At 50.6% G+C, this 23,834-nt stretch overlaps 1 protein-coding gene across 3 annotated transcripts in view; it reads left to right on the plus strand.

The window, feature by feature from the left end:
* Positions 1-23,834, plus strand: part of PTPRN2 (protein tyrosine phosphatase receptor type N2) — a 906,619-nt gene that overhangs the window by 357,088 nt on the left and 525,697 nt on the right. The gene's annotated exons all lie outside the window — the stretch shown is intronic.

Below are 23,834 nucleotides of genomic sequence, written 5' to 3' on the forward strand. Positions count from 1 at the left end.
CATGTACACCGAGATCCTGGCGGGCCGGGGTTGCCTTGTGAATTGGGTACAAGCTCTTATGTTTAAATGTATTTAACTGAAAAAACTGAGTGGAGGCGTCCCCAGTGTTAGACGTGGACGGCAGCCAGGAGGCCCGCAGGTAACCCCCACCTGCTGCTCTGAGCTCGGCACCTGAGCTCGAGGGCAGCTCTCTGAAGTGTGTTAAACCAAACCAAACCAGACAAAGCCCTTCCTGGGGTCTGTGCTCCTGTCCTCATGCCTGGCTCTTGGGACAGGGGTATGAGTAATGAGGCCTGGGGCTAGCTGGCTCTCCCAGGGACTCCCTGTGCGTGGGAATAAGGTGCTCAGCAGGACGGGACTTGGTGCCCCAGTAACTGCACCCCATACTGATGTCGTGCCTGCTAAAACTCCACAAGCTTTGTCTAACTTCGATGTGGTCCAGATATCAGATGAGTCACCCTTCGGAGGGAAAACATGCTTCACAGCAACGGAATGTTCTCTCTCCTGTCTCATGTTGATCTGCTTGTGACAAAGATAGGAGTTCAAACGTCGTGTACCCAGTGGGCTACAAGTGGTTGGCCCCATTTCTCAGGTCAGCTCATGAATGAATCTGACATTTGACGCTGGGCTTTGCAAGAATTTGGTGTTATTTTCAGGTATTAGAAGCCATGTTTCAAAGAGAAGAGCATGTCTGGCTGGCTAGGCAAATACATGAATGTGTGTGTACATGTGTGTATATACGTAATTTTGCCTTCCAATTATAGTGCACATTGTTCAGATATTTTTGCCTCAGTTAAGAAGTCCACCATATTCCAACGACTGTCTGCAGAGGAGGAAGGAGCTGTGTTAAAGCTAGAACCCTCCTCTCCTGGTGACTCTGCAGAGGCTTCTTTCTGCACGCACACCTCCCACAAGGCTCAGTCCCCCAGCATACGCTAGCTTTTGCCGCGCTGGAGATACCAAATTTCATCAGCGAGAAATAGCTGCATACCACAATTGGGCAGACAGAAATGGTTTATTTTGAGCTCACACTACAGACTGTGTATCCAAGCCAAGTTAAAACTTAAGACTGTTTTCAGCTGTTGATGTTGAGCTTATGTTTTTAGATAACTCATAAGCAGCTGGAACTTCGAGTTTACACCAAAACATTGACTCAGTCTTCTCTGGAGGACTTTTTTTATTAAGACTAGTCTTCCTGTTTCTACTCTTCGCTTATGTGATATGCTCCATGCGTTTGTCCTTGTACTCTTTTTCTTAAAATTAGACTCTCCTAGTGCGTGCTTATGCCTTTACTGTCATGCCCTACAGAAAGGCTCTGCTGAGGGTACATTTTTGCACAGTTAAGGCAAAGGCGAGATGCCTGCTTGATGGCTCTGTGATGCGAACCGTTGTAGCACCCTCCCGCTTGTTACAGATTTTCAAATCCCTGTGTTGTGGTTTCCTACTTAGGAAACATGGCTCTGTGTGTTGTGTGTGCTATGCTGTGTGTGTTTGAAAGGACGAGTCGACACCAGTTGACGATCCACTGGAGCGGGCTCGTTTATTAGGCGGCACACACACACATATATAGGGCTTTTAGGGAAGGCTGATTGGCTTAAAATACAATCCCTACTTAGCATACCGCATGGGAAAAGGGCAACCAGCGCCATGATGGGGTGTGGCCGAGAAGGACTTATGTGATCAGGGTGTGATCCCTTGGGGCGTTTGGGTCCCTACGTTCCTCCCTTTTTCTTGTTTTAGGAAAGGGGACGTTGAAGTCATCAAGCTACTTCCTGCTGAACTAGGGCGTTGTGGGGGGGGCAAAGGGAGGAAGGTACATAAATACCCATTATGAAACCCCAAAGGAGGGTGGAGAAACAAGTAATTTCAAAAGGGGAGAAGTCCATAAACGTTCCTTGAAGCCACAAGTCGCACATGCACCAGTTCCATTGTTTGTAGTTGGAGACTGGAGGGAGCAGCCAGGCATTGGTGGCAAGGGCATGTAGGAATGCATTTCCTCTGTAAGGTGGTGTCTCTTCAGCATCGGCTGAGGTGCTCACGAGATGAGGCGGGGGGTTCATCGGTATCTAGGAGCTGGTAGTTTCTAAGCAAAAGCTGGTTAAAGGCCTGATTAGAAATTTTTCCCACTTGGGCTTGAAGAAACCTAATGATACAGGGCAAGACAAGGCAGGTTACGAGGATAATGATTAGAGGTCCCAAAATGGGCCAAATCCAAGTTAGGACAGGGCTTAAGATAAAGGAGGAAAAGGGGTTAGAACTGGACGTGGTTCATAGGCTGGAAGCCAAGTCGGTGAGTTTGATGATGTTTGTTTCTACTAGACCAGATTCATTGATATAATGACAGCATTCTTCCCCAAGGAAGATGCAAGTACCTCCTTTTCTGCAGTGAGGAAGTCTAGTGCTCTGCGGTTTTGGAGGGTGACCTGAGCTAAAGAGGTGATTTGTCTCTGTAGAGAGGAAAGAGATTCAGCAGTGGAGATCAGAGCCCCTTCAAGTTTAGCATTGATGTCTTCGATCGCCCATAAACTGTGTCCTAAGTCTCTTCCCGACAGGCCGGCTCTGACCGCTGATGTTGTTAGGGAAATACCAACCATGATTGGGAGGAAGGTGGCCCTTTTTTGTCTTGAGGGTGGGTGAAGAAGATAGAACAGTTCTGAACTGGTGTACAGAGTGAGTTGAGGGATGATGTGACAAGAAGGCATGGGGCAGTAAGATCAGGCAGGATGGAGGTAGGGAGGGTTCCATTGCACCAGAAGAAAGTGCCTGGTGGGGCGACAGTGTGGGTATGAATGGTTGTGTTAAGATTACAATAAGACGGAGGAAAAGTTAGGGAGGAAGAGTTTCCGATGAAACAGCGACGGGGCAACAAAGTGTTATTGTGTTTGTTGTCGGGCTCCCAGAGAGGGACGTCCGGAAGGTTAAGGGGTTCTGATGGTGGGGAGGAGGTAACATCGAGAGGAAGGGAAGCGTTTAAGGGGACGGCCGCCAGGAGAGGTCACATGAGAGAGGCACAAAGAAAACAATTTCCGGGAGAGAGAGCTGGTGAGGTGTGGTTGAGGAAGGGGTCTGAAGGCTCCCTGGGTGAAGTGAAAGGCCTGGGCTGAGTGAAAGGTTATTTTTGGAAAGTGACGGATCTGGAATTAGCCAGTCCTGGTACTTCCATAGCTCGGTACGAAGGTGGGAGAGCAAGGGTAAGGCCATGGTGGGTGGTATGGGTCCTTCAGTCGCTGTGATCCCCGGGGGTAGGAGGGGCCTACCATACATGACTTCAAAAGGGGAAAGATTGGAGGGCTTTTTTGGGAGAGCTCTAGTCTTGAGTAGAGTGAGAGGTAGAAGACGGACCCAATCAAGGTGTAATTCCAGAGACAATTTAGTTAGTATGTCCTTTAAGGTTCTGTTGGTTCTCTCTACCTTTCCAGATGCCTGAGGTCGGTAAGGGCAATGTAGGTGCCAGGGGAGAGAGAGTGACTGGGAGAGTTTTTGTATTATCTGGGCAGTAAATTCAGGGCCATTGTCAGATTGAATGGAAGTGGGCATCCCAAATAGTGGGATGATTTGGGAAAGGAGAGTCTGGGCTATGGTGGAGGCCTTTTTATTGGATGTTGGGAATGCCTCTACCCATCCTGAAAAGGTATCAACAAACACCAAGAGGTATTTGAGGTGCCAGACAGAAGGCATGTGCGTAAAATCGACTTGCCAGTCGGCTGCAGGTGTGAGACCTCTGGCCTGGTGGGAGGGGTATGGCCCAGGTTTGAGAGGGGTGTTAGGATTGGTACGCTGGCAGATTGTGCATGAGGAGGAAATTTTTTGCAAGAGGGCTTTGTCAGATGGGGTGATTGAGAAGAAGGCTTGTAAAAACTGGGATAAAGCTTGGGGGCTAGAGTGAAACAGGTCATGGTGTTACCCTTGGTGTTAAGCAGACCACATTCTTTCCATATGGTGGCATGAGAGAGAAATATATGATTTGGAGTCAGTGTATAAGTTGAGCGTTCTTCCTTCAGCTAGAATGCAGGCTCGCATGGCGGCAATAACTTTGGCCTGCTGGTTGGTAGTACCCTTGGGTAAAGGTTGGGCCTCTATAACCAAATCAAGGGAGACTATGGCATACCCTGCGTAATGAGTGTTTCCTTCCTTGAATGAGGACCCATTCGTGAACCATGTGAGATCAGCGTGAGATAGGGGTCCCTCAGTGATGGAAGAGTGGTAAGGTATAAAATTTTGAAGGCTGTCTACGCAGCTGTGCAAAAGGGTGTTGGGGGAATCTGGTATAGGCAGTAGGGTAGTCGGATTTAGGGGTGGGCAGGTAGTGAAGGATAGGGCAGGATTTTCCAGAAACGAGGATAGGAGGGTTAGGATTCTGGAAGGTGGGAGGGATTGGAGAGCCTTACAGGTAAGGAGGTCTTTGAGGTGATGTGGTGAGAGAATGGTGAGAGGTGCCCCAAATGTTAATTTGGATGCCTCCTTATGCAGTAACTGCCCCGCTGCTAGGGCTCTTAGACAGGGTGCCCAGCCTCGTACAGTGGGGTCTAACTGTTTTGATAGGTATGCTACGGGGGCAAAGGAGGGGCCATAATTCTGTCCTAGGATGCCTAGAGCTTGTCCCGTATTTTCATGAACATAGAGGAAAAAGGGTTTAGTTAGATCAGGGAGATGAAGTGCAGGGGCCGTTAGAAGGGCCTGCTGAAGCTTGAGGAAAGGGTGCTGAGGTGAGGAGAGTAAAGGTTCTTCAGGAGGACCCTTACTCATATTATAGAGAGGTCGGGCTAGCAAAGAGAAATTGGGGATCCATGCTCTGAAATATCTGGCTAGACCCAGGAAAGATAGGATCTCTGTTTTGGTTTTGGGGATGGGCAGGTCAGTAAGAAGCTGTTTCCTGTCCAGGGTGATTTCCTTCTTTCCCGGGGAGAGGAGAAAACCAAGGTAGGTTACAGACGGTAAGGGGATTTGGGCCTTGGCAGGGGACACTTGATATCCCCTACCCGCTAGGAAGTTAACTGCATAGAAGGAGGGTGGTTTAAGTGAAAAGATTTGAGGTCCTGTGCTAGGGTCTGCCCGAAAATATGAGGGCTATCCCGAAATCCCTGTGGCAGGACCGTCCAAGTGAGTTATTCGGAGTGGCGGGAGTGGGGGTCAGTCCATGTGAAGGCAAAAATGTCCTGAGTATCGGTTTCCAGGGGTATGGAAAAGAAGGCATCCTTTAAGTCCAGAACCGAGAAATGAGTAGAGGTCGCTGGGACCTTGGAAAGAAGAGTGTATGGATTTGGTACAAGGGGGTGAATGGGAATGACAGCGGCGTTAACAAGGCGGAGATCTTGGACGAGACGAAAGGCGCCATTAGGTTTTTTTACAGCGAGTATGGGAGTATTGAAAAGGGAGTGAGTGGGACAGAGATACCCCTTTTTTAATAGGTCCTGAATGATGGGGCTTAACCCGAGGAGGGCTGTTGTGGTTAATGAATACTGAGCCTGACAAATATATTTGGAGGGGTCTTTTAGTTTTATGCGTACGGGGGACCACTGGGCCAGAGCAGGGCTGGCAGTGTCCCAAACTGTGGGGTTAACAGGGTGCGTTAAGATGGGTAAGGACTTCTTTGGAGGGGTGGAATTAGTAGGATCTTGGGCTTGAACTAGCACTAGGAGGAAGGAAACGGGGGAAGAGGAAGAGGACAGGGGCAAAGTAATGGAGATTGAGTGCCTTGAAGGCAGCAGGTTAAAAGAGGGGTTTTTTGGGGAAAGATTTGTTTACCTCCTACCCCGACTATAGGAGAGCTGCTGGAGGTGGTGGGGCCTTTATATTCCCTTAAGACCGAAAAGGTGGCTCCAGTGTCCAGGAGGAAATATTTTGGGTGGCCGTCCACAACCATGGATACCCTGGGCTCCTGCTTTGTTATAGAGATGGTCGGGAAGGGCCCAAGGCTCTTTCAGTCCTCCTCAGCGAGGCCCACCATAGGTGGTGTCCGCGGTTCAGGGGACTATGGGGCAGTTGGTCCCTCACCCCTTCGGGCAAGGGGGCAATCAGATCCCCAATGTCCCTTCTTTTTGCATTTTGGACAAGGAGTGGTGGGTGGCCTGGGGGTGGGGCAAGCCTTTGCCCAGTGCCCTTCCTTTCCACATTTAAAGCAGGCTCCAGGTGGAGGCTTAGAGGTGGAGGCTGTGGGAGGGCTCCCAGGGGGTTTGATAAGCTGGGCCAACATCTGGAAGTTGGCATGGTCGGCCTTTTGTTTTCAACGTTTTTTTTCCTCCTCCCGATTATGAAAAACCTTGAAGGCCACTGACAGGATTTCGGTCTGAGGGGTTGCAGGACCCTGCTCTAATTTTTTAAGTTTAGTTTTAATGTCGGGGTAGGATTGGGCCAGGAAATAGGTCATAAGGACATGCCAGCCATCTTCTGAGTTGGGGTCTAAGTTAGTGTATTGTTGAAAGGCCTGAGTTAATCTATTGAGGAACTTGGAGGGAGTTTCCTCCTTTTTTTGGACAATTTCTTGAATGTTTTGGAAATTGACGATCTTGCGAGCCGATTTTTTGAGGCCAATTATTAAGCAAGAGGCAAAACGGTCTCGAGCCTGTATTCCCTGGGCTGTGTTATAATCCCAATTAGGTTCCTGTTCTGGGGTGGCTTGGGGGCCTGGCGGGTGATTCGGATTGGTACAATGGGTGTCAGTGGCATGGGTTTGGGCTGTATCCCAAACCCTGTGGCGTTCCTCGGGGAGGAGGGTATTGGCTAGGAGCATGAAGATGTCATGATGTGTGAGGCTGTAGGCCTGCAGGATCCATTGGAATTCTTTAATGTAGGTGGTAGGGTCGGTCCTAATTCTGTAAGGTCAGCTAGGGAAAAGGGAACATGGACCCTAACTACTCCTTCAGCCCCAGCTACCTCACGTAGTGGGGCGATTGTTAAAGGGGTGGGGGGAGGTCCTCGGGAACAGGTGAAAGGGGGGCTTAGTGGGTCAGGAGTAGGGGAGGGTAAAGACGGAGGAGTGGATGGTGCAGCAGGTGCAGAAGGTGACGTGGATGACGGGGGAGGAGGAGCAGATGCCGGAGGCACTGGGGGAGGAGGAGGTCGGTAGGGTGGGGGTTCATCAGCAGGGTCGAAGGTGGAAGAATCGAGGGGTGACTGTGAAGAGGGTTTACAGGCTAAAAGGACTTGAGAGGGAGGACAGGAGGAGCAGAGGGTGGGGTTCTGAACCAAGAGGCGAAAAGCCTCGATGGAGGGGATCTCCTTCTATTTTTTAGGCGCTGGCAGTAGTTAAAGAGGTCTCGTAGAATGTTAGGATCTAGTGTGCCCTCAGGGGGCCATGTGTTTTGATTATCTAAAGGATAATAAGGCCAATCTTGTGTGCAGAATTTGGTGAGGAGTTTGGGCTCAATATCTGGCCTGAGGGAAAGGTTGGTGAGGTTTTTCAGAAGGCATTGAAGTGGAGAGTCCCCTAGGGAGGAGGAGGAAGCACCCATTCTGGTCTCTTAATGGGAATTTAGACAGAAATCGGACAGAGATTAGTGATAAGACAGATCCTTCGGCCAGTTGGGAAAGGCGGGATCCTAGAGGGCGTCCCCAGTAGGTCACGTCAGTCCTGGGAGGTTCAGGTACAAACCAGGAGGAGAGAAGGGAGGTGTGGGTCATCACTCAGACCTCCACTTCTCTAGGGCAAAAGCCTGGTGCGTGAAGGAACCTAGCGCCAGGATTTTCTGGTCAGGTCCCAGACCTGGGAAGTGGAGAGAAGAGAGTGGTGGACAGGAGGGTGAAGGAGAGAACAGAATGGGGCTTTTAACCTCCAAAAATGAAAGTAAAAGTTTACCAGGGCTTTGGAACCTGTTATAGTTTGGGAATTTATGGTGGTTGTGAAGACCGTGGTGGGGTGGGGTATGGGCGTTAGGGGCTACCGGACTATCTAGACTCCCTGTGGTAGCCTGAAAAAGGGCTGGTGCCCTTTAGGAAAGGGGCTTACCTAATGATGAGCCGGCGGTGAGTGGAAGGAGCCAGCGCCGAAAAGAATGGACGAGGGTGGACCGTCAATGGTGAGCGGTGAAAGGGAGGCGGGTCCTGGTGGGACCGAGTTCCCGAGGGGCGACTTGGAAAGTGCTGCCGCTGCGATTCAAAAAGTGTTACAGCTCGAGGGAGCCCTGAGGGGCGGCTCGGAAAGTGTTGCCGCTGCAATCCAAAAAGTGTCGCCGCTCGAGAGAAACTCCGTCCTGGGTTTCGGCACCAAATGAAAGGACGAGTCGACACCAGTTGACGATCCACCGGAGAGGGCTTGTTTATTAGGCGGCACACACACACATATATAGGGCTTTTAGGGAAGGCTGATTGGCTTAAAATACAATCCCTACTTAGAGGGCAACCAGCGCCATGATGGGGTGTGGCCGAGAAGGACTTATGTGATCAGGGTGTGATCCCTTGAGGCATTTGGGTTCTTACATTCCTCGGTGTGATCCCTTGGGGAATTTGGGTTCTGTCAGTGTTTATGTGATGCGTGTTGTGTGTGGACATGTTGTGCGGTGTGTGTATGCATGCTTACCCGTGGACCCTCTTGTTCACTCTGTTTGGGGAGCCTTCTTTTCCCACGCGAGGCCTTCAGTTTGGTCGTGTTCGCTGAGGCCAAGTGTCTCATTCCCTGCATGAGGATTAAGCTCCACCCTTGCAGGCCGACGGCCAACTGCCCCCTCCTCTAGGGTACTGCGGCTCACTTGTGCTGCAGAGGAGAGATGACAACCTCCATGAAGGTTTTCTGTTCATTTTAAAGACTCTTTCAAATGGCAACCTAGTTGTCAGCCTGGAGAACAGCAGCTAACCTGTGCATTTTGTCCTGGAACTCCAGAGCCAGGTGGTCCACACCGGCCAGTTCCCCACGTGGAGGCGGGTCCTCGGGTGAAAGGATGGTGGGTGTGGGCTTGTTCCCACCGAAGCCTCAGCCCTTTCTGATGAAGAAAGACCTTTCAAATCAAGTCCTCTCTGCTCTCGGTGACTTTCCGGTAGAAAACAAAGCCATTATTATGGTGGGGTTTTTCTTTGTGTTTAGAATTTATTTTCTGCAGAGCGTCCCCTGGCCGCTCCTTTGAGACATTTACCTGCTACAAGCAGTGGGCTAAAAGGAAAATGCTTATGTTACCCTGGCTGATTTCCTTTTTTCTTTTGTCACTTCAATTGGACAAAAGAAATCTGGGGAAGATAATACAGCTTTCTGTCAACAGTTCCCACTGTTTGCTGCAAGGCAGAATGTATCAGAAGATTATGCCGCCCTCTCTTCTGCAGAGAGATGGAGGTTTTTGCCCCATTATCAGATTCATGAATAATTTGGGATTCTCTGGGGCAAGATTTCACCAGATCTCAGCTTAAACCTTAATATATCAGCTATTAATTTACAAGACTCAGATGCCATTCTTGAAGGGAGAAAAGGCCTTTTGTGTATTTGCTTGTTCCATGGAAAGCAGGAGGGACGTGACTCTTAACTCTGCGTTATCTCATCCTTGACACGGGCTCTTTGCTGACGTTCGGATGGGAGAATAATATGGCTTGCTCTGCCAGGCGCCACTTCCTTTTACATTTTCTGATGGACAGGGTAATCCTTCACCATTTACATATCCATCCTTTTTACAAGCCAGACGGATTGCTTAAGACCAAATGCAGGGCGCGACAGCCATCGCAGTCCTCCAAGGACGATTTTAAATGGTGGCGTGTTCGGTTGCTAGGACAAAATCACAGGATGGAAACTGAGCTTCAGCAAAGGCAGCTATTTACCTCTCAGCGAGGAGGAGACTGCCTTTCAAATCTAATAAACACATGCTTCAGAGATACATGGCTTCCGCGGACACACCTCCCTTTACTTAACTAAAACAGTCCTCTTGTTTGGGATATATTCCTGCAGAAGGTCATTCTGAGTCAATGAGACCGACTTTGGGGAAGTAAAACCCATGGCTGTAAAAATGTGGGGGCTGGGAAGTAGGGGTAGGGTGAGTCATACACTTGATGTGGGAGACAAGAAAGGTCACCGACAAGACCCTATGCTGCCCCTTGGGGCGGAGCTGACCCAGCAGGCTGTGCAGTAGCTGGTGGGCAAGGATGCAGGAGGTGTGGATTATGTGGGAGCCCCCGTCCCGCAGTGGAAGTGCCTGGGACCCCTGCTGTCATGGAAAAGCCGTGGTCTGCGTATGACCTTCACAGCCTCCCGAGGGCACTGTGGAGGGGTGAAGGTGATGCAGGAGGTCTGGCTGCCGGGGCAGGCCACGCATCTCCCTGTGCTTGGGTTTCCTCATCTTTAAATTGGCAATAATAGTGCCCGCCTTGCAGGTGTCGCGAAGGGTGAAGTGAGGCACATGGAACAGACCAGAATGCGGTGAGTAAGTGACACTAGGCCGTTCGCAGTTGCTGAAGGGAACACAGCCTCACCTGCAAGAGAGGAGGGGGACGCGAGCTTCCCAGGGCAGGCTGCAGCGGAGTGGAGCACAAAGGCCCAGGGTGGCCGTGGCTGGGAGAAGAGAACGCCAAGTTGACGACGGTCTGCACCCACCGTGCTGCCGTCCATGTTCTGGAAAGAGACAGGTTACGTGGTAATTTGTCTTCCTTCAGTGCTTCCCTGTGGTAAAATTCTTTCACCTTGGAGAAGCCGATCAGTGAGATGACCAGTGACACTTTGCCCTCCAAGCTTCCACGCATCTGTCGAGTGCGTGACCAGCCCCACAAGCAGGCGTGGGTGTGGCGCGCTGGCGGCAGCTGTGCAGGAATCCAGGCACGAGGTGCCCCGCGGGGAGACACTGCCTCGTGCCAGGAGTGGGGCTGCTCATCACCCACAGACCAAGTGTGAGGGTGTTGGGAACCGAGAATCTCGAAGAAAGTTCAGAAGGTGCTGTCTTGAGAAGCCTGAAGCTGCACACGGAGGAAACACGTCGTGGTCCCCAGTCCTACCCCCAGTGCCACGTTTCCTCCTCCTCACCCCCCACACCCAGCTCTTTGCCTCCCGGGGTGCTCTCCAGTCTGTCTCCTTCTCTTCCCCGCTGCCCTCCCGTCCCAGTCCGGGTGGTCAGCTGCCTGGCCCTCTCCCTGGTCCACCTGCACCTGCCCTTGCTCTTCAGTTCATGATGAAATTGAACCCAAAGAGACCACCACGGCCTGAATCTGATTCTGTCGCTCTCTCGTCTTAGAATCTCCTGAGATAGAGCCCCAAGTCTCTAGTGCACCCTGAGGCCCTGCAGGCTCACCTACCCCCATGACCCCTCCTCAGGGGCTCAGCCCTTTCTGGACTGTGCTCCCGGGCACCCCTGTAGCTCCTCCCCATGGCCCAGAGGTCACGCGGAGGTCCTCTCCTCCAGGAGGCCTCCCTAGTTCCCAGCCTCCTCAGAACCGCCCGAGCGTGCGCACGGTTGCCTGTGGCTCGTGCTCCTCTGTGGAGTCAGGGACATGTTGGTTTTGCTTCCCGTCACCTCCTTGCTCCTGACGAGCCTCCTTTGTCGTGAGGCTCCCAGTGGCTCCTCGGCTTGCTTCTCGCTTGCACTGTTGAACGATGTCCCGTCTGCTTTCTGTACCGCACGCTCCTGCCTCCCCTGCTCTATCCCACAGGCCCCCATCAGGTGGTTGCTTCCTTCACCAGTAACGGCCAGTGTCCGCTGCCCATGTCCTGGACCCCCACCCAGACCCCCACCCAAGACAAGGCCCTCGACGTGTGGCCGTGCCCACCCCCATCCCCACCCCTCTCCACCCCACGGCCCACACCTGCAGCCACGCTCATCTGACCCTCACGGCGCCCAAAGTCCCTTCTCCCCTGGAAGATGTCTCAGTCGTCAGTAATCAGCTAGAATGCAACTCCTCTCTGAAGGCTTCTGTCTAGTCACCTGGAAACCCTTTCCCGTTGCCCACAAACCATCCACGCTACAATGAGTTAGAATTCACTTGGTCCTCCACCTGATCCCTGAGCTCCTGCAGCAGTGGCCGCTCTGGTCTGTGCTTGCGTCTCCCAGAGCCTGGCGACTGACCAGCAGTCTGGATGTGTGAACAAGGAAGGCATTCTGCAATAACTGAAGCATCAGTTTATGAGCTCGACAAAGAATTAGCACATATTTATCATTGATGAGGTGGGCTTTTGGGAAATTCTGCAGAAGTGGGTTTAATCGCTCTGGAAGTTCTTCCCAAGGCGCTCCGAGAATTAGATTGTAGGTGAAACCAAAAGTCACACAGTTGATTCTTTAAAAGTACCAGCAACAATGATTTTGCTTCTAAAAAGAAATTCTGCAAAGGCGCTTCAAAAAGTTCATGCATATTATGAAAAAGCTATGAGTGGATTGCAAAGTTTTGTGCACCAATATAAACTTGTACTAACATGTTATAATGTGTCTGAACAGGATCTAGTTCAAGGCACTAAGAAGGATAGAAGTTTGAAAAGAGCCCCTATTAGAGCAACATGAATTCTGCTAAAACTGAAGCAAGAACAAACATCAAAATTATGGTGAAGCTCGGGTGGAAGAATGTTGAAATCATTGGTCCTTTAGGAAAAGATTTTGTGGACAATGCCCCATGGAAATCAGCAGGTTACAAACGGATGACTCTTTTTAAGAAGGGACGAGATGATGTTGAAGGTGAAGCCCACAGCAGCAGGACCATCTCATCAATTTGTGAGGAAAAAACTAGTCTCGTTCATGCCCTGATTGAAGAGGACAATGATTAACAGCAGAAACAACAGCCAACACCACCGACATCTCAGTTGGTCCAGCTCACACAATTGTGACGGAGAAATTACAGTCGAGCGAGCTTTCTGCTCGGTGGGTGCAAAACGGTTGTGCCCAGATCAGCTGCAGGCAAGAGCAGAGCTCTCCATGGAAACTTTAAACACGTGGGAGCAAGATCCTGAAGCATTGCTTTGAAGAATTGTAGCAGGAGATGACACATGGCTTCACCAGTAAGATCCTGAAGACAAGGCATGGTCAAAGCAACAGCCGCCAAGAGGTGGCAGTGACCCCGTCAAAGCAAAAGTGGACTGGTCAAGGGCAAAGGTCATGGCAACAGCTTTTGGGATGCTCAAGGCATGTTGCTTGTTGACTTTCTGGAGAGCCAGAGAACGATAACACCTGCTGATCGTGAGAAAGTTTTGAGAAAGTCAAAGCTTTAGCAGAAAAACTCCCCAGAAAGCTTCAGCAGAGAGTCCTTCCCCACCAGGACCGTGCTCCTGCTCACGCCTCCTGTCAAACAAGGGCAATTTTGTGAGAGTTTCGATGAGAAATGACTGGGCATTCACCTTACAGGCCTGACTTGGCTCCTTCTGACTTTTTTTTGTCTCCTAATCTTAAAAAAATCTTTAAAGGGCACCCATTTTCTTCATTTAATAATGTAAGAAAGACTGCATCAACATGGTTAAAGTCCCGGGACCCTCAGTTCTCCAGGGATGGACTAAATGGCTGGTGTCATTACTTGCAAAAGTGTCTTGAACTTGATGTAGCTTATGTTGAGAAAAGTTCATATTTTTTTAATCTCTTAATTCCATTTTTCCACTAACTTTTTGAAGTCACCTTGTATTTAGAACCTCCTTCAGGAGTTTATGTTCAAAGGCACCAAACCTGCCCACATTGAGGTGGGCCTCGCAGGTCTTGGTTGTCCCTGGTAACACAATGCAGCCACCAGCGGGTCGCTGGTTAGATCTCTGCTGAGTCCAACAGGCAGACTCAGATTCCCAGCCAGGAAACCCCAGAGGCTTCTCTGAATGCTCAGGTTTATGTTTTTCATGAGGCTTTTTTTTTTCTCTTTATACTGCAGGATTTTGAACATACACCAAAGTGAGGTAATGACCCCTGACCCTGGCCCAGGAACCTAAGGCCAGCGTTGCCAACAGCCCATCCCCTTATACCTCTCGTCCTACATTGAAATAAGTCCCAGTTGTATTATCTTATCAACATTTCATGTAATATCTTTAGAATATAAAGACTATTTCTTTTCAACATAGCATAATGCCATTATCTCACTCAGTAAACTGAAAATAATCCCTTAATATCATCAAATATCTCGTCTGTGTTCAAATTTCCAGTTGTCACACCAGTGTCAGAATTTTGTCTTATTTCACTTGATTTCTGCCTCAGGATCCAAGTAAGGGCCACACCTTGCAGTTGGATGTTTCATTTTTGGTGACTCTGAATCTATGGGCTCACCCTTCGTCTCGTCTGTTGGATTATGATCATGTGTTGGGTTTTGATGTCTCTTATTAGCTGGAACTCTAGAAGTGGAGGATGTTCCAGCCCTGTATGACCTCTAGCTCTGGCAGTAGGCAATATGAAAAAATACGATAACAATACATATATGGTGGGTGTCAAATACAGTAAGTTGTTAAAATATGACAGTTTTTCGTCTATCGATTTTCTACCTGTGAAGAGTTGATGGTCGTTAACAAGTTTACTAATAAGCTCCTCTTTGACCCGACGGTTTCCAAGGTAGCTTGGCCACGTCTAGCTGCCTGGGGGATGCCAGAAGAGACCACTGCTCTTTGAGAAAAGGCCCCTTGTTGTCTCTGCCTAGGCTGAGCTTCCTTCCCTGCATCTGATGCTGGACGTGTTTGCTGTCTCCTGCAGCGGGGCTGAGCTCACTTGCTGGGGGATGCATATATTATGCATGTCTGGGGGTGGCAGAGAAAGTGTTAGGATGGCTCCCTCGACCAAGCTGGGGGTCTGGGCCCTCCATGCCTTCTCTGCTTTGGGCTTTTGCTGAAGGCTAATGGTTATGGCTGTTCCACAGCTCACACTGTGCCTGAGATAGAGGAGGGTCTTAGGAGGTCCTGGTGGTGCTGGGTCTCTCTTCTGCCTCAGCCATGCTGAACAGGAGGGCAGCGAGGGGGTCTCCATAGACAGACACAGGTGTATATACAAGGGGACCTCAGAAAGTTCATGGAAAAACAATTGAAAGATAATGCAGATCTTTCCATGAGCTTTTTGAAGTCCCCTTGTATATGTAGTGTCGTTTGGTGTTGCAATTCTGCATCTGTTCAGGAACCTCACTTTTCTTCTTCAGTGATGCTGTGAAATTCCATGTTAGAATAATCCTGACAGACCTTCCTAGCCCAACCACTGCAACTGATTTTTTGCAAAGTGTCACCCACCTTATAAATTGGCCTAGACAAATCCAGGTGAAGCAGTTTGAATTTCCCTGCAGATGTGAAGGAGTACGGAAGAAGAGAAACACGAGAAAAAGAAACTCTCTGTGCTCCCCAAATAGAAGTCAGTCTGCACATGAATAAAGAAGGCAGAGGGAAAGCATTGCCTGGCAGAGCTCAGCTGTGGGATATTGGCTTACTTGGGGTGATGACTTTAACAAAAGGGTTTTACTGGGTGAGCTGGCTGTGGATTACTGAGCTCCAGCCACCCTCTCGGATTCTGCTTAAATAGGAGTTGGCTTCCTGCCGCAGATGGACTTGCGGGTCCCTTGCTTCCAGCTCTGTGTAAAGCGGGGCAGGTGAGAGGGCACCATGTTGCAGGGAGAGCAGTTTACGGAAAGGCCCTGCATCTATCAGGGGCGCGGGCATTTGAAGACCTGAAACAACCTTGAGGGGCCTAGGGGGTGGGGGAGAGTGGTGTGCGTCCGGCGCAGGGGCCCGTGGCACAGATTTGGGTCCTCATCCCAGCAACATGGGAGCCACCTACAGTGCCACATGGGGGTGGTGGGGCCAGAGCCGCTCCTGGGCACTCTGGCTGCCCAGTGGAGGAGGTGTAGTGGGAGGTCGGCAGTGGCCAGAACATGCGGGTCCTCTGGCTCTTGCCCACCACTCTTGCTTTGTGCTGTAGGGGGTGGGCCTGCCACGCGTCATCTGTCATGACTGGCCTAGATGTATATCCAGGTTAGGCAGGTTAACTGCACTTTTCAGCTGCTTTGCCAGTGGGCTCCTGCGAGATTCCCAGGGGCAGTGGTGCTGGGGGCCTGGAGCAAGGTGCCCACTCCCCCTCATCCTGCTGCGGGGGCCTTGCTGATGAGCCGTGTTCCTCAAGGAAATTTGGTGGCCTGGGAAGAGTTGAGATTGTTAGGAATCCCAGCATGTGTGTGCTGGAGGAATAGCATGGGTCGGCGTGCTAGTGCCCCCCAGACAGTTCCCTGTGAAGGTACCTACCTCCACACCTGCCCAGCGCAGCATGTGAGGGTGCACTCAGGTGCTGGCATGAAAGCAGGCAGGAATGTGGATGCCTCCCAATTCAAATGTTCAGAAGCAATGATTAGGCCACACAAGTAAGCCGCAAAAGACACAGATGCTGTTTATCCCAGAGGATGTGGCATAGATGGTTCTCCCCCTGTTCCATTGGCAGCTCCGCTGCGACACTCTGCTGGTGAGGCAGCTTCCTCCTGAGACCGTGGAGCCTCCTCGTGTCTGGGGCCAACCAGGTGAGAGCTCACCTCCCACCACGCACCCGCACCCCCAAACTTGCCTAAGAATCACTGCTGTTAGTTACTCTGAAAAGACTGCATATGTCAGTGTTAGTAGTTGGAGTTCTCCAGAGAGACAGAACCAGTAGATATAGGCAGACGATAAACAGATGAGAGGGGATTTATTAGGGGAATTGGTTCACGTGACCATGGTGGCTGAGAAGTCCCAGGACAGGCTGTCTGCAGGCTGAGATCTTGGGATGCCAATAGTGTGGCCCAGTCCACGTCCGGAGGCCTCAGAACCAGGGAAGCCAGTGGTGTGATTCTCAGTCTGAGGCCTGGGAGCTCAGGGGCCACTGGTAGAAGGCCAGGGGTCCAAAGGCCGGAGAGCCTGGAGTTCTGACGTCCACGGGTAGGAGCAGGAGAGCGTCCCAGCTCTAGGAGAGCGAGGAAATGGCTTTTCTCTTTCTTTGTTCTGTTGGGCCCCCGTCTGAGCAGATGGTGCCCCACACATTGAGACGGATCTGCCCCACTTAGTCCCCGGCTCAAACCCCACAGACACACCCAGAAGTGGTGCTGCACCAGCTCTCCAGGTGTCCCCAGTCCAGCCGAGCTGGCAGCTGAGAATAGTCACCACACACAGCATGGCAGGCACTCACCTGTCGGTGCCATCGCTCTGCTCTCTGCAGGTGCCCCAGGGTCCCCAGCGATCCCTGGGGGAATCACACAGAGATGTTACTGACTGAGGTCACACATCCTTCTGCTCTGCAAGGGGGAGTCTATCATGAGGAGAGAAGGGGGTGAAGGAACTGACCCATGGGGATGCTTGTCACGTGAGGGCAAGAGCAGGAAGAAGCACAGGCAGGGAGCAGAGTTACTGTCACAGCCGCAGGACAAGGATCTGGGGAGAGAAAGGGTGTCCCAACAGCCGAATGACGCGGAGTTGCCCAGGAGAAGGGCACTCTTCTTCAGGGATTTCTTTGTTTAGAAAAAAGTCACTAATCATTATCGAAAAGTATAGTTCTAGTAGATGGTGTGTGTGTTGTGTGTGTCTGTGCATAGTGTATATGGTGTGTGTGATCTGTGTGTGTGTAGTGTATGGTGTGTTGGGTGTGTATGTGTGTGGGTGTGTGTGTATATATGTGGTGTATGTATGTGGTGTGTATAGTGCGTGTGTATGTGGTGTGTGAGTGTGGTGTGTGTGATCTATACGTGATGTGTGTAGTGTGCGTGATCTGTGTGTGTGTCTGTGTAGTGTATGTGGTGTGTGTGATCTGTGGTGTGTGTGATCTATGGTGTGTAGTGTGTGTGTGTGGTCTATGTGTGGTGTGTGTAGTGTGTGTGATCTGTGTGTGTGTCTGTATACTGTGTGGTGTGTGTGATCTATGTGTGGTGTGTGCATAATTGTGTGTGTGTGTCTGTGTTTAGTGTATGTGGTGTATGTGATCTATGTGTGGTGTGTGTAGTGTGAGTGATTGTGTGTTTTTCTGTGTGTAGTGAATGTGGTGTATGTGATCTATGTGTGGTGTTTGTAGTGTGCGTGATTGTGTGTGTGACTGTGTGTGGTGTGTGTGATCTATGTGTGGTGTGTATAGTATGCATGATCTGTGTGTAGTGTCTGTGGTGTGTGTGATCTATGTGTGATGTGTGTAGTATGCGTGATCTGTGTGTGTCTGTGTAGTATATGTGATGTGTGTAGTGTGCGTGATCTGTGTGTCATGCATGCACATGCGTGTGATTGGGATGAGGGCCTGGTGTTTCCCCAATGGCAGAGGGCTGTGTGCACATCAAAGCCTGGGCTTGCACCAGTGTCCAGAGGCAGCCGTAAGCAGAAGACGTGGATCCCCACACCAGGGCCCCGCGTATCACCCTGATGTGTAGAGTCAGCAGAGACCCTGCTGTCTGTATGGGGACAGGGCCCAGTGCACTTGTGTGAGTGAGAGGGGTACAGGCCACAGGAGAGGGACAGGGGTGCTCCCTCCAGGCCAGGTATGAGTGCAGAGGTCAGACTGGGGCGTGCGTGTGATCATCTCTGCCAAGGTGAGGGACATTAATTTGCATCGGAGCGTGCTCTGAGACTCTTCGTCTTGGGGGCCTGCCTTCCTCATTGTCCACTATTTCAGCAGGGTCTGCAGCCGTTCTGGCCGCTGTGACTCGGAGCCCACTCCCTTCCCTGCCACCCTCACCTGTAAATCCTTTCTCAGCCTTTTAGTCCACCTCAACCTCTCTTGTCCACGTCCAGGTCCACGTCGGTCACCTTCCTTGAGCCCCAATAGCCCTGGCCTCCAGAGCCTCAGCACTCAGTGCTGGAGGACGGTGCTGACCTCAGGGAGTCTCCCTCACTTTCTGTAGGACCGAGATAGCGAGAATAAAGCCTTTGATGTTATCAGACCCACCCACATGGTGTAAGAGATACTCCACGTGGTGGGTGGGTCTCAGACCCCAGCCTGGACTAAAGCTGCCCACGGAAAACCCACGTGCAGATGTTTGAGACAGCAGAGAAGAAAGTTGTTACTATGGCATTTTGTTTACAAGCACCCAAACCAATCTTACGTCAGCACAGGATCATAGCCACCTTTGGAAGCAACTTCACCAGCCTCAGTATACTCTGTATGAAGGTGACACTACAGACATTGTGTACCGAGATTATTAAGTTGTTGATATTTTCTTTTATTTGGAGAAATGAATAAGTTTATAGTGAGCAGTCTCATGTTGGTGTTAAAAAAGAGTAAATTGTTAGAACACAATAGTTTTTCACCTGTGGATTTTCGACCTGTGTAGAGTTGATGGGTGTTAATAACATTACTCACGAGAGTGGTTCAGGGTTGTTGGAGATTGCAGATGAATTACACGCACTCCAGAGCACTGTGGATGCCAGCAGCTGGAAGAATTCTGTCTGGGTGCACAGTCATCGCAAGCTCTTTCCCTCGCACTCTGGACATAGTAGACCTGTGCAGAAGAAGCCGTGGTCGGAAGGGAGACAGAGGTGGGAATGCCGCGAGGCCAATGCCGCGAGGCCACTGCACCTCTGCAGCCTCGGCCATCTGCAGCATCAGAAGTGTCACCTCTGCGTTGGGGAGCACTCCTGTGGGCTAGCAAAATGCCAGCTAACTTATAAATTATTTAAATAGAATACACTTCATTCTTTGTTATGATGATGGATAGGGATACCTATCCATAATAATTGGTGAATCCCAAGAAAACTTCATTTTATCCATGGGTTTCAGATATTTTCTCATCAAAAAGTTTGTGCCAAAGTTGACTGGTTTTCCTTTCTCAGTCCATCATTTGGTTCCCTAAATTCTGGAGAATTTTCACATAGTTAAGTGCCTCTGTATTAGTCTGTTTTTGTTGCGTAGAAAAGGAATACCTGAAACTGGGTAACTTGTAGAGTGACAGTATTTATTGTTTACAGTTTCAGAGACTGGGAAATCCAAAGTCCAGGGAACACAGGTGAGGGCATTGTTCTTGGTGGTGACTATAGCAACATGGCAGATGGCTTGGGGAGAGAGACAGACTAACCTCCTCACATGCTCTCCTTATAAAGCCAACAGAACCACACCCGTGGCCACGATTAAACCATCAGTGAATGGACCAACCCATTCACTAGGGCACGGTCCTCACAATCTGATCACCTCCCAAAGGCCCCACCTTTCAATTATGACCGTAGGATTTCCCACCCTCTTAACACTGTCACAGTGGGGGTTAAGTTTCTGAAGCACAGAACTTTGGGGGACACAGTTCAATCTGCAGCACCCCGTGTCAGGTGAGTACAGCCTCAGAAGCACCAGTGGTCAGCTCTTGAGCACGGATGTGAACTCTGGGTAGCAGGATCTCCACCCATGGCCACGCCCTGCTCTCAGCTTGTTGTCATCTGGCCCACAAGAGACAGAAACAATGCTGCTAAAATGAGACTGGAGAAACTGCAGTGCAGACTTTTTTCAGTTTTGTGAAGTTAAGACATGGAAGACGTGATAGTTCTCTAGGCTTCCCCCACCTTCTGGACACCTATGTTGCAACATTGGCCTAATAATGACCTTTTCTGTCTGAGTTTTTCTCCTGGAAATTTACTAGTAACATGATCCCGGGCAGTGAACCTACTTTCCCACGCCTCAGTCTCCACTTCTTTAAAATGAGGTTAATCATAGAGCATTCCACACCGATCTGTTGGGAACGCCCAACACGAGATTGCTGCATAGGGTCTTGGCATGGCAGCCGGCACAGGGGAGCCTTCAGGAAGCATCTGCTGCTCTTCGTATTTTTGACCCTTAAGTTACTTTCATGTCTTTTCACAGAGTGGTGTTCCCCAGCCCCTTCGTCGTCTAACATACTAAGTTTTTGCTCATGTGTTCATTGTGCACGCATCGCAGGATGACTTTAGTGCCACGTGGAAGTCTGCAGGGCCATGTGAGGCGTCGTGAGGATATCACGGGACAGAGCAGGTTGTCACTTCTCATACTAAGCTTCCCATTCAGTGAGCGATGACCGGTGCTTTAGGTTTTTCCCATTTTGCTTATTTAGTGGATTCCTAGGAGCAACCTTGTTCAAAAGGATTGAACACTGGTATTAAAGGATTTCAAAAATGTGCTGCTATGCTTCAGAATTGAAATGCATTTGAGAGAGGAGACATCACCTTTAGCTTTGAACCCTTCCTGCTGCTGGACACTGGGCTGGGGTGAGGCGCCTCGCAGGTGCTCCCAGCTCTGACCGTGACCCTCTGAAAGCGTTGGGTCTGTTTCTGCTCCGTGGCAGTGTTCGGCGTCCAGGCAATCAGGGTGACAGCTGCCACACAGACAGGTAGAATTGCATGTGCTGTGTCCTTCCATTGATTTTTTGAGATTAACTACAACTGCTTTCTATGGAAGTTAAGACCATCAAAGTGACAGATGATGGCCACGTACTTTAAAAATAAAGTAGAAATAACTGCATGCTCGTTTGAGCACAGGCAGCACCGTCTCATGTCGACTTTTATTGAGGGAACTGCTGTTGTGCTGAACCATTTGCCCTCCCTGCCTGGGGCTGTGACGACCTGCCGTGGGGAGATGGGAAAGGGCCTGACGGTACACGTCGTGCAGCTTGTGTAGTTAGGGATGTTCAGTTTGTGGAGCGAGTGAGTTCATAAAATATTCTGGGCTGGCGACTTCATCATTACCTTCAAGGCTGTTTTAAATGATCTAGTGGTGGTTAATAATGTTAAGTTTCCATGTTGTGGGGGTGAAGGAATCTAGAGCCAGAAGGTGGTTCTGAGGCTGATGGTGGGGACTGGGGTTCATGATAATGCCCTTTGGCTTAAAAGAAGCTGAAAATGAAACTCATAAAATTTGATAGCAGACGTCGACTGGGAAGTTGGTTTATGTTAAGCATGGGGCAGTAGGCTTTGGACATACAAAGAAAGAGAAGACATGGTTTCTGCCCTCAGTGAGTTTCCATCTAGGGAGTCCTTCATTTACCTGTGTGCACACCTGGGGAGTCTCTTGGTGCCTTATAAGGTGCCACCTCTCCAGCCCACGTGTAATGACTTTTCTGTCATTGTCAATCCAGGGCCAGGACCCCACATTGGATCCTGTTCCCAGAGCACATGATTTGAGAGGGAGCCAACAGGGAGACCAGTGTCTGTGGCCCACACACCTGTGCCCTGCACATGGTAGTTATATTAGTCTGTTTCTGTTGCTTATAACAGAATACTTGAAACAGGGTAATTCATAAAGAAATATAATTTATTTCTTATGGTTTCAGAAGCTAGGAAGTCCAAAGTTCAGGGAACGCATCTGGTGAGGGTGTTGTTCGTGGTGGTGGCCCTCTGCAGCAACATGGGGAATCACAGCAAGAATGAGCTGAGCAAGAGAGAACTGAGCTGCTGGCTCGCTCTCCCTGTAAAGCCATCAGAACCACACCCATCACTCCATGAACAGATCCGTGCATTCACCAGAGCACAGCCCTCACAGTCTGATCCCCTCTTAAAGGCTCCACCTTTCAAATACCATAATTGAATTTCCCACCCGCTTAACACTGTTGCAATGGGGGTCAAGTTTCCAATACACAAACTTTTGGGGGACACATTTAACCCACCACAGTAGTACTGACAGAGTCTTCTGTGTTTTAGAGGCACATTTGTAGGCAAAGCATGTCCAAGCGACCACAGTATAAAGGTTATTCTGACCACCAGCCTGACCTGCTGACTGTCACATGTGAGCCGTGTCCTGCAGGGCTGCAACAGCAGGGGCACTGTCCATCCAGCATCCATGGAATGGGCTCAGTCCTTGTTGCCTGCTGGCCTCATTGAAAACTGAGCTCCTCACATGTGGCCACCTGTATGGATTTCCATCATCTCCGAGCAGAGTCTTTACAACCTAGGGGTGAGGCTGAAATAGAACCCCTGAAGCCAGGTCACACCGGCCAGGCTGTGCTCAACTCAGACACGTCGCTCAGGGACAGGAGGCCAAGGACAGAGGAGTTAGATTGTGCTGAAGCCTAAATCCCTCCACTGTCCTCCCGTCCCATATCCTGGGGAGCCCCATGGAAGCAGAGGAAGTGCACCGATCCTGCAGAGAGATGTCCAAGGGCTAGAGATGGGCAGGGAGCAGAGAGGGGCCTGTGTCCACCTGTCATCCCGCATGGGGAGCACACGAGTGACGGCTGAGAACCGCCTGTTTGAGCGGGTGGTGGCAGGAGGCTGGGATGGAAGGAAACGTCCTCTCGCACGAATGTGAGACGAGCGCAAGGAACAGTCTGTGAAATCACGCAGGCGGTGGATGCCTGAGCCAAGGGCATTTTATATCGTTCACAAGACAACACGTGGTTGGTCACGATTGCGTCACAGAGTTGGGGAAAAGTGAAGCTGGCATTCCAGACAGTGGGAAAATGTGGCTGTCAGATGACAGTGGGAAAATGTGGCTCCAGAGAGGACAAGACAGCTGAGGAAGAGTGCGGGGGGTCAGCAGGGCTGGGGCCGGAGGGCCTGCCCAGTGCCCTCTCCGTGCACACGGGGTCCTGGCTGGGAATCACCTGTAGCGCTGTGGCCAGGTCAGCTTGCTGGAACCAGGTTAGCTTGCTGGGACACACAGGCAGACACCCCTGGACATGTGTTTGGGTGCAGGGGTTGAGGGGCTCCACGCCTCAGTTTATGGCTCTGTGCAGTGGGGATAGTGGCATGTCCTCTGTGCCCTCACCAGGCAGCTGGCTGGAGGGACCCACAAGCAGGGCGTGGCATGTAGCGAAATTTGCAGTGAGTTTTCTCCTATGATGATTCTGCTGTAGTTTCGCAGGTTTTCTTCCTTTAGCCATGCCCCCCGCCCCCAATGATGCTTTATTGCTGTTTTTTATTTTTCCTGCCAGAAAGCTTCTGAGTTGTCCTCTAGGCAGCCCACTAATGCTGAGCCAGTGTCTGTGCTGAGGGTGCTCAGACCCACAGCCAGACCTCCCTCCTGCCCCCGGTCCACCGCAGTGGCCTCGCAACCTCAGCATCAGAGACTCCTTGCGTACTGGAGGTCCACAAGTTACTCATTACCCACCCCCCA

This window comes from Cynocephalus volans, chromosome 6 (assembly GCF_027409185.1).
Source record: "Cynocephalus volans isolate mCynVol1 chromosome 6, mCynVol1.pri, whole genome shotgun sequence".
NCBI classification, from domain to species: Eukaryota; Metazoa; Chordata; class Mammalia; order Dermoptera; family Cynocephalidae; genus Cynocephalus; species Cynocephalus volans.